Consider the following 12,384-nt stretch of genomic DNA (forward strand, 5'->3'; position numbering starts at 1 on the left):
ACTAACTGAGCCCATCCAGACATAAATTTAGTTTAATGTTCTCATAATTCGTATAGTGGATGTCTTTATTTCATGAAACAGTAATTTTCAGAGACGTTTTTCATTTTGCTCAGAGACGTTCGGTCTTTGATCTTCGTGCAGATTCTTACATATTTACTGCCTATCCTTTTTTTAATTTACCTCTAATCCAAAGATTAAAATACATAATTTCACAAATGATACTGATTGGCAAATCTACGGAATGATAATTCTAATAAATTGGCATAAACACCAGGAAAGTTTTTGTTATTACTCACATTTTCAAGATTTGTGGGCATATCTGTCGTTGAACTGTGCTGACTCGATTCCAGGATGGCTCGTCAGTGCGTAAAATAAGCACGCAAATAAAGTATCATGCAGTGCGAAAGTGTCAGAAGAGGGAATATCCCTTCAGAGACTTTCAATCAGGGAAATTCGTTTTGATCAGAGACATTCGCCAATTGGGGTTTTCAACCAGAACTCATTTTTGTGGACAGTATGCTACTAAAGTTGCCAATCATCATAGTCGGATGGCTCGCACTGACATACTGATAACCACTTTTTATCTCAAGCATAATCCACTTTCATCAATGACATCATTAAACAACTGAACATCTCTGATGGCTATTCAGTATAATTTTCTTTAATGAGCCACCACACGATTATTTCACACAGCTCACTCACAAATTTTGATGGAATGGTAGTATGGATAAGACGCTAAATAAATATGGCCTTACATGTTTTCATAGTCATCCTGAATTTTTGGCGTCAAGGAAAAGATAATTCATTCAGAGACGTTCTTTTTCAGACATAAGTGAATTCAACATTTCCTGATAAGATAAATAATACACACGTTCATTGCAGAAGTACTTGATTAAATAGTTGAAGTGTGTGGGCTTCCTCACAAGGAAAAACAAAGCTGTAGAATTGCATTAGAACAAAAATTAAGACGTGTGATTCTGGGATTTTTTCCCAAAATATGCATTTTTGTCAATTTTTTCAGCTTCAAGGCATTATTTTGTTAAGAAAATGCAGTAAGATCAGTACAAAGTATATATTTTCTGAAAGGTACAACCCTCCCCTACCAAATGATACCTAAAACCATGAAAAACACCCCCAGGTGACAATTTTACAAGGGTTTGAATATCGAAAGCCTGAAAATGGCCAATTGTACATCGTTCAACGTTTTCACCCATATATATATATATATATATATATATATAATTCACATCTGTTTATGTGATTACATATATTCATGTGATTACAGATCGTTATTCCGTAGATGTCATTGCAAAAAAAAAAAATGCGCTATTCCGAAAATAGAATAAGGTTCGTATTTCCGCATGTTTCCCTTTAAAAGGACTGTACAGTACTGGTTGAGGGGGAATTTATGTGTTGAACATTCCCAAGTGAGATAATGAGAAAGCCGGCTCTTATGAAATATGAAAGAGCATGTAATTTAAAGAAGGATTCAACGTTTATTTCATGAAAACTGGTTTCAAATGGCTGAGATATCCAAAGAAGTGATGATAATAAAAGGCGACAACCCACACCTTTTATTAGGATCTCTTTGTTTCATCTTGTTTTTGGATATCTCAGCCATTTCAACACCAATTTTCATCAAATAAACTTTTGATACCCCTAAGAATTGCATGTTTTTTTGACATCTCTTAAAAATTAACCGTCCTTCGGGAAAAAAGAACAGTGTTTGACCATTTTCTGATCAACCAACCTTCGGAATATCGTCACTGAGAGTCAAATTAACGAACTTTTTTTTTCACTTTTGGATTAACAAAATAAAATCAACTAATAGTATTGCGAATGTGTGTGTTTCGGAATAACGAAAGTCACCCGTTTTCATGGCGTGATAAAAAAACACTTGACTTACCTGTTGCATGTACCGTTTTCAGAGTTACAAGGCAGGTAACTGTGATCAGATTTAGTATTAAAGGAGACCTCCGGATGATTTTCAGATTTTTACATTTTAACAACTATGAATTAGTTAGACTGAGGACAAAGTTCCATAATCTATGATAATTGGGATGAAGAATAATAATATAATATTTTCGAAATTTATAACAAATTGCAATGAACATGGATGATGATATGGCAGAGTCACCATAAAAATGCATGATTTGGGGCTCGAGGAAACAGAACAAAAGAAGAAGGCATGCATAAATCATACACAGGTGAACTCGCAAGCAAGCGGAATTGTAATGGAATTTCACTGCTACATTTCTGAAATATGCGAGCCTCCTATGTCATCATCCTTGTTCAGTGTAATTTGTTTAAGGTTTTTCAAAGTATTGTTTCTCTGCTCAAGAACCACTGTAAATTCCACAAATTTATTATACGTGGATTTGCCGATTTATGTACTACAATGACGTGAAATTATGAAAATCGTCTGGAATTCCCCTTTAATATGAGTAATCATGTTGTAACTTACATAACAAGGCAAGTACCATAATGTGTCTCGCCCATTCGCGTACAAGAAATTGTACGCAAATGGCATGTAACAGATTTAAAAAAAAGATATAACAGATGAAAAGAGATATAAAAGGGTAAAAATTTATGGCAAAAATGAAACGTGCCATAAAAACTTAACATTGGGCCCTTAAAGTTCGTTGACCCCTGTCTGTGACCTCTGACCTTGTGGTGACCATCCACTCCCCAAGGGACATCTATACCATTCAAGTTTGGTCACAAACGGACCTATGGATCAAAAGTTATGACCCATAATAGAAACGCGCCATAAAAACCTAACATTGGGCTCTTAAGGTTCGTTTACCCCTGCTTGTGACCTTTGACCTTGTGGTGATCATCCACTCCCCAAGGGACATCTACCATCCAAGTTTAGTCACAAACGGACCTATGGATCAAAAGTTATGACCCATAATAGAAACGCGCCAGAAAAACTTAACATTGGGCTCTAAAAGTTCATTGACCCCTGCCTTTGAGCTTTGACTTTGAGGAGACCTTCATATTTGATAAAATGTGAAACTTTGTATGACCCCTCTTCCCTCGAAGTTTGATTGCAATTGAAGCACAGAGCAAAGAGTTATTGAAGTTTTTGTAGCGTTACGGACAGACAAAAATCAACGTGAACACTGTGGGGTTATGTTTTCTTTATATCGCTTCATATGTGGGGATGTTATGAAGTGGTCCAGCAATAACTGCACATGTAAACATGACATTAACAACTTTTCAGCGACTGCCCTAAACTTCCTCAAACTATGCTCTTACGATTCATTTTTTTTTTTTTTTTTTTTGGCATTCACGTGCGAGATAATAAGCCAGTTCGTACTTCCGCTTTAGGCATGATGGGCAGAAAAAGTTACTTGTATTTGTACTAACGTTCACGGAGGTTTTTTAATCTCTATATAAATGGTGCTATCCAGCACATCCACCTGACATCAACAAAGTGTTTACTACAGCCTGGCTCTCATAGCGATAGTAGGAGAAAACATGGTTTTTCAATGCGTTTACTGCGAAACAATGAAATGATGCTTCCTCATGTATTTTATAGTTGACGGACCATTCTTGCCATATTTTTTTTTTAACATGAATTCCTTAAGATATGGCTGACAATCTCATGTATATGACGTCGTTTTGAAAACGAGGAAACTGCCTGAACAACCCAGACAAATGGATCGTCATTTATATCAATGTGCACATGAGCTAATTACGAATCGGCTTACTGTATTCACACGCATGTTTTGGGTACATGGATTCCCTTTACAAGCTTTTAAAGGGGGTTCATCATTGTTGTATTGCCTCCGTGGGCCATGCCTTTTGAATAGGAAAATCGCTGTTCCGATGGTATGCAGTCACACCAGAAGTGTACACAAATGACATCTCCAATAACGGAGATGAAAGAAGAACACACATAAAACCAGACAATGATGATTCAGGCTAATCGCATTCAAAAAAGAACAAAAAGTCACAAAATGTCACGTTTCTTTCAATGTGGAATTCTTTTATATCGACCGCATATTTTTCCTATGTAAGTTTTTGACTCGATTGCATGAGTTGTCCTCAATGTACAAGCTCTTCTATTTAGTGGACTCCCATATGTCTTTCCTCACACTGTAGAACCATGAAACATGTGAGACGTTTGATTTGTAACTGCGTATCATGCTGTTGATTCATACAATGTAATTGCCTTCAATTTCCACGATACAGTGAACTCGTGACGAGACTTCAAGTCAGTTTATTTGATGGTCTTCTTCTACAAGGCAATAGAAAAGAGGAATCACAAATGATCTTGAGTACATAAGAAATCACAAATTCACCCAAGATTTGTGATTTGTTTTTATTTTTATGGTTTGTGGAAGAAGAAAATGAAATAGATTGAATTGAAGTAAACTAAGTTGAACCGAATTGAATTGGAATCCAGTTCCGCATTCACATCGCAATGTAATCCACTAAAAGGAAGTCTCGTGTCGTTTTTCATTTTTTTTTCATGATTATCGTAATCACTCCCCCATTTTTGGAAATAAGGATCATTTATAAACATTTCCCCACCATTCCCCTAGACTATTTTCATTGATATAGGTATTTTCTATGCCATGTTGAACGAGTATTTCTCATATGGACCATGTGCAAAAAAAACAAACAAACAAACAAACACCGATATTTCTCTTTTTGCTTTGTTGAATAAGTAGCAGCACTTCAACTTTTTTTCTTCTTTAGGGGTGCTTTTAAAATATTTTTCTTGATTTGCTGGTGTATGTGTTCTCTTCTCAATACTTCCCCGTCTTTTCTATTAAAGGATACAAAATGCATGTTTTCTAATAATCTCTGTCTATACCATAATCATTATCAGTATATTATACTGTTAATAATCCCATCATAACAACTGTTCATCCGCTTGCAGAATGTGGCTTATCCGACCTCCAAACCTGCATTAGACATGTTAGAGAAGAATTTGCTATATCCCCGAGTATTTCTATCTTCTCTTTTTTGTTTCTTTTTTCTATGTTTGGTCATAATTATGTTGTACCCTTGCTCAACATCTTAATCTTTACTCTCAATTTTGATACAAGGACCTGCTACCCGCTTCACAAGCTTCCTATTAATTTGTTAAGCATTTATTATCAGATTTCAACTTTCATATATTTACCACTATGTTCTTTGTGTTTGCAATATTTCATTATGCTTCCTAGCTGGATATCATGTATCATTTCATATTGGCATATTCTTTTGATATGTTTTTAATCGAGAAATACGAGAATAAATTGAAATTGAAAATTGAAATACGTTCAACGATACTTTTGTGATGCTCGAAGATGTGACTATAATAGAATGCTCATTCGCCATATTCACGCCAACATTTGAGTATATGAATATAAGAACGACCCAAGTCCAATTTTTGGCCAAATTCAGTTTGACATGGGAAATTGTAGCTTATGCATGGACTCATCTTGTGTGTAAATGATAAATCCTAATTACCCCCGGAAGTGCCTGAAATGAATGAGTTAAATTTTATTTTAATGTAAGAATGAAGGACTTGGGTCATTCTTACATTCATATAATAGCGCCCTCTCTCATCCTTCTCCCATCTCTATAGCAGAATATCATGTATATGAATCAAAGAACGACCCAAGTCCATATGAATCAAAGAACGACCCAAGTCCACCACACAAAATGGCCTCTCCACAATTAATGTAAATGTTAATTGTCATAATAATATATGTTCTAATTTGTATATACAACGTTGCCTTTCCATCACAGTTAAATAGAATATTATTGGACAAATAAAAAAGATATGAAGTTTTTTTTAGTTTACTCGAAATGATCCTCCATGGACTTGGGTCGTTCTTATATTCATATACTCATTTGTTAGTCCACAGTGTACTCGGAAAGAGAATCTTTGAGCTGAGCTCCATTGAAACTTTCCTTACAATATGATAATCAAGGCTCATTCACGGCACGTACCGATGCTATTTGCATTTTACACCGTTTTCCATAACGGGTTGTCACTCTTGCTTGCATTCTCTCGTGTTCTTGTTGTTTTCAACCGTAAACAGCACCCCTTGGCCCCACCCCACCCCACCCCAAAAAAATGATGGTAATCATAGACGAGTGAAAATGACTAAACATCGCGTGCAGACAAAATTAGTGTAAATAGTTGGCATACTTCTTTGTAATGAATTAGGTATTCCACGCCAAAGTCGATAATGAAGTATGAATGCAGGCTTTATCATGGTTCCTGAAGTAGTTTTTTTTTTTTGTGTGTGTGTGTGTTTTATTTTTAATACCGATCATGGTTTTGTGATGTTTTTGTCGTTGATGGTGTTGTTCCCGTTGGGATTTATTTTCCCCTGCTCAAGCTTCGTTCCTATTTTGGGACGACGAATAAGCGCGTCTGTTTCATTACGTTCAGGTGGGTACCAATCTAATTTAAATGCACTCTGGCACGCAGAGTACTGAGGGTTGCATGTTTGAGTGACATATCACGGTGTATTGTGACACACCTGTTGTGTAAGTCAGCAGTCGGCGAAGTTCCTTAGATCCAGCAAAAGCAGAGTAATATAACATATACAACAGCAACGAAAATTTCGGGAAGGCCAGGAGACACGTGCTTGGAAGTTATGAGCTTGCATTCATAATGACATATGCCAACCTCTAAAGATGAAATCCCAATTAGAATTAGATTATTGGTGAAAAAACGGTGTACGGTCAAACCCATTATATAAAAATCGGTGCGATTCTTTCGTTTAGGTGTCGCTGACTCTTCTTTCTGCATTTTAAAGAAATCAAAGAGCAGAGAACCTGTTTATTTCGTCTCATCTTTTCAGTGGCATGTGCAAGTAAGGTTGAACGCATATTTAGGGGAAAGAAAGTCGGAAGTATCATTTTGTTTTGTTTTTCAGTTCTTGTTTTGTACGTATACTTACTTCTGTTATGAAATCACCCGATGAGAGTTTATTTAGTACCTGTGTGGTTATGCTAAAAAAAAGGTTTTTATGGTATCTGAAATGTAGTATTAATAGAAATGCATTTTTTTTTGTATTAAAATATCGTGTGATCTTCCACAGTACACTGACATTTGATTGATATACGTAAATAGATGTACGGAAGTTTTTTTTTTTTTTGTATGTTAATGTGCAATAGTCCGATAGTTGTTTGGTTGTGCATATCAGGCGTGTCAGGGCATCAGTAAAAGGAGACAGATCTCAGCTGTGTGTAAGTGGGGGGGGGGGTGCGAGGAATTATATGGGTGAAAACGTTGAACGATGTACAATTGGCCATTTTCGGGCTTTGCGATATTCAAACCCTTGTAAAATTGTCACCTGTGGGTGTTTTTCATAGTTTTATGTATCATTTGGTAGGGGAGGGTTGTGCCTTTCAGAAAATATACACTTTGTATTGTTGTTACCGCATTTCCTTAAAAAATAATGCCTTAAAGCTGAAAAAATTGACAAAAATACATATTTAATGAAAAAATCCCAGAATCAGAGGTCGCATTTTTTGTTCTTATCCAATTCTACAGCTTTGTTTTTCCTTGTTAGTAAGCCCACATGCTCCAACTATTTAATCAAGTACTTCTGCCATGAACGTGTTTATTATTTATCTTATCAGGAACTTTTGAATTCACTCATGTCTGAAAAAGAACGTCTCTGAATGAATTATCTTTTCCTTGACGCAAAAACTCCAGGATGAATATGAAAACATGTAAGGCCATATTTATTTAGCGTCTTATCCATACTACCATTCCATCAAAATTTGTGAGTGAGCTGTATGAAATAATCGCGTGGTGGCTCATTAAAGAAAATTATACTGAATAACCATCAGAGATGTTCGATTGTTTACTGGTGTCATTAATGAAAGTTGATTATGCTTGGGATAAAAACTGGTGATCAGTACGTCAGTGTGAGCCAGGCGATTATGATGATTGGCAACAAGAGCAACATACTGTCCATAAAAATGAGTTCTGGTTGAAAATCCAAATTGGCAAACGTCTCTGATCAAAGCGAATGTCTCTGATTGAAAATCTCTAAAGGGATATTCCCTCACCTGACACTTACACACTGCATGATACTTTATTTGCGCGCTTATATTACGCACTGACGCGCCATCCTGGAATCGAGTCGGCATAATTCAACAACGGAAATGCCCACAAATCCTGAAAATGTGAGTAATAACAAAAACTTTCCTGGTGTTTGTGCCGATTTATAGCAGTTATCATTCCGTAGATTTGCCAATTAGTATCATCTGTGAAATTATGTATTTTAACCTTTGGATTAGAAATAAATTAAAGAAGGATAGACAGTAAATATGTAAGATTCTACATGAAGATCAAAGACCGCACGTCTCTGAGCAAAATGAAAAACGTCTCTGATAATTACTGTTTCATGAAATAAAGACATCCATTCTACAAATTATGAGAAAATTAAAGTAAAATTAGGTCTGGATGGGTGCGGTTAGTATTATAGGAACAAGAAGAACAAAGTTTACACGGGCGTGTTATAATATTAAGAAAAAATGAAGCTTCCTGAAAGATGTTGGAAATATGTAGAAGAGTTTCAAATTTAAGGTTTTCTGTTGATTGAGCAAGTGTAAACACATTGCCTAGACAGAAACTGTGTTTTATGACTAGTAATAGGTCAGTAGTCTATAATTATAATGTAGTAGTCACTTTGAATTACGTATTTTTTTTTGTGAGAGAAGCAGAAATGTAAGAAAAACAGGATTAGGTCAGGGACGTTCTCTGAACAAATAAGATCTGTTCTCAAACCAATATTAATGACCCATCATGGCGAATTGCTGCCTACGTTTGTAGCACATAGGTTCCTCAATCCAAACATAGTGCTAATATCTTGTAAAAATCAAACCCATTAAGTACTGATAAGCAAAGATGTTTACGTCAGAGACGTTATACGGGACGTTTTACATATTTTCAACTACTACAATTGGGAGTAGATCTTTCATTATTCCACAGTAGATGGCCCTCGTATACATACATTGTTCTAGGTAATTTGCGCAATCTAAAAACAATGTTGATTTTATAATTTTGATCAGAGACGTTCATTTTGTGCGTACATTGCTCCAGTGCATGGCAAGTTAACTTTAATATCATTTTTACTCTATTTTTTTTCTTACAGCAAGATGGGAAGACCGGATGGATTGTAAACACTCCGAATATCCTGTTTAGGATCTTTAGTCTCAGTCATGTTTATGGAGCCTACAAGTTCCAGACCACAGCCGTGGTACGGTGTACTGGCAAGACCGGACGGATATCTTGGAGGTGCCATCTGTTTACACAATAATGACTTTCCCAACCCCGGTTTCAGGTGTCGCAAGCGACACAGTCGATACTATGCACTGATTGAGGACATTGAATACCAAATGAAGGAGAAATTTAGTTCAATGTAATAATGCCGACTCCGTTTTTAATGCACGTCACTACGTTTGCTTTTGAGCCTGTGAAATTTGAGGCTTATACGCTAAGAAGTAAAGGTTCAAATAATTTGCACCCAATTTGAAACAATGGCAGGACACACTTGAACCCTTAATCATGTTTAATTGCACCCTTACTTAACTGCCTTTTTGAATTTTTGCCAATTTCTGCAAATAAGGTTTTTGTACAGTGGATAAGAATATGCAAATGAGTGAGCTAACCATGTCATAACCTCTCCATTTTCCATTGATCGTGTACAAAAAATAGCGAAAATTTAATGTTTCTGGCATTGAAATCTGAAACATAATGTTATTCCTGGTTGATTACCTTCGGAATAGTGATCAGTTACATATATACCCGGATTTAAGCCTGGGGCATAATTATGTTTGAATGAAAAACTGGAAATTTCAAAATATTATGTTCAAATGTTTAGGCAAGTTGTGAGGGGATGACATGCTCATTTTGCCATTTGCAGATTCATAATGACCATTCAAAAACTGTTTACTGACGAACTAGCGAAACTTCAAAATGTCACAACCTTCTCATTTTTGTGGAGCCCGTAGGCCTATGATTTTCTTTCTTATAAGCGAATAACTTTATACATTTGGGCTGAATTCCCCTTTAATGAAGCTTTTTCCTTTGGAAGTAAGGTGAAATATTTCAGTGATATTTTTAAGGTTTGTAAGCCAAATACATGAGAAAAGGAAAATTACTAACGTCTGTAATGAAACAAGAAAACGTCTATTAAGAATGTCCCTTACCTAGTTTCCACTATGAACACTATAATGCATCGCCTTTGAGTTGAAGGAAGAAGGATTAATAGTCCCCTAACGATGTGACAGATAAAAATTGTGATATTGTTATGTTATCATTGTCAACCTCTTGAAAGAGGTTTTCAGTTCACTTTTGGTCAACAAACAGTTGCTGTACCATACTGTCGATATTCTTTTGAGTTTGGTGTTGTGGCAAGTGCATTACATTGTTTACAATTTATATCTGCCATAGTATGAAAAAAAGCGCAGCGAAATTTGATGCTTCTAGGATAAGCAAAGGTTAATTTGCAGCTTTCTGAGACGACATCATAACAGTGGCCCAGGTAAGGTCCCTAATGAAAATCCAAACTGGCTTATACTCATACAATCATATTTTAGACTAAGGGGTCAAATTAAATTAGTATCAATAAATTTGTGTTTACCTTTGTTATAGATTTGAATTACAATTGAAAGCAAACATATACAAAATTGATAGCGTGTGGGCACACCTGCATATACACCTGAATGTAAAATGCAAAAAAGTGGTCATCATTAGAAAAACAACAATTCTTGACATTAAGGCCTAGGTAAATGATTTCTCAATGAATGTGGATTGTCCAGTTGCGAGCATCTTTTAAAATAGGGAGTTTGATGCTTAATTTTAGTGATAACTTACAGCCGAAACGTCCCTGATGGAAAAGCAAATGTCTCTGATATAAATGAGTAATTAGGTAAAGTAGTTGAAATTGCAAATTTTTCATGTAATTTTGTTGTCTGTCATTAAAAGGTGTTGTAAGATCTGAATAATATATCAAGAACAGGCTTGTGGATTTTTGGTGCAGAAATCGAAATTCCTCTTACAATTTGGAGATTCGTAGTTACAATCAGTTAGTATGAAAAATAATTCAAGTTGAAATTACCATTCTGAATTGTTGACAAAAGATTAACATGTGTTTGATAAAGGAAAATGTTGTTTGCTCACAAAACTCTTACATATGGATCAAAGGACATCATTTGTATTGCCTATGTCTGAGGAACGTCTATGAGTGAAACCAGAACGTCTCTGATCATAACATGGCTTACTTCCAGCGTCTGTATAGGGCTTTTATGGTGATTTGATCAAACGAAATGCACTAAATTCATTGTTAGTATCTACTGAACATTAACATTTAAACAAATGATACCCCTGCTACATGTTTTGTTCAAATGAGATGAAAGTGAAGATAAAAATATGAAAATCTCTGCTTAAATGACAAAAACTCCACTTTTTCTTTAACTTCCATGTGTATTAGCTTTTGTAAACCTCACAGGAGGTAAACAATATTTTAGGAACAAATTAACACAGTCTTCGAAAGTATGAAAAAGATTAAACTATCTTCATTTGAATGTTTTTACACCCTTCATTTGAATTTTCACTAAAACGATGTTTATTTTAGTCAGAGACGTTCGCCATTATGTCACAGTTCTATTTAACCTTGAATAAAAACAACACCCTTGGAGATATCCCAGTATAATTGGGTTTGCAAGAAAGCTGACAATAATGACATTTCACTGAGATATATCTATGTCAATGAGTCACAAGTTTTAATTTTGACCCCTGATTTGCCCAATTGTACATCGTTCAACGTTTTCACCCATATGCAATATGTGTTATGATTTATAATTTATGGACTATGATGTTGGGGTAGTCTGTAGAGTGAGGTGTTGTAAAATTTGTGGTTATTATATCTTTTGCAGCAGTTAATTCTAACATAGTTTTCTGTGTATGTACATATCTATTCTATCCCCTCTTTGCACGTTCACTACATTATGATAGTTTGTGTTATGATGTATTTTTAGTTCCCTGTAATTTTGTTGAATATTTATTTGATGTTATACGTAATATAATTTTTTTTTGTTTTTTCTTTTGTAGTTGTAAATATGTGTTTATGAATGTGTGACAAAACCAGTTTTCCATGCCAAGTTTTTATACATAATTTGGACAAATCAAAAAGTGAAATAAAATGAATAATATATTGGGGCCCCCTGAGGGAGAAATATAGGTTTAAAAAAAACCTTGTCAGTGTAATGTACTAATAACAAAAATTCAAACAAAATTCTTCTAAAAATCATGTTTACATGCACACTTATTATTGTTCATTGTAGACATGAAAAAACAATTGTTTTGTTCAGGCTTTGGATACTGTTTTCCACCATCCGTTTTTTGTCTCA

The sequence above is a fragment of the Diadema antillarum genome, unplaced genomic scaffold (genome assembly GCF_040938485.1).
Source record: "Diadema antillarum isolate AM-2024a unplaced genomic scaffold, OU_Dant_1.0 seq00000793_RagTag, whole genome shotgun sequence".
Classification (NCBI taxonomy): domain Eukaryota; kingdom Metazoa; phylum Echinodermata; class Echinoidea; order Diadematoida; family Diadematidae; genus Diadema; species Diadema antillarum.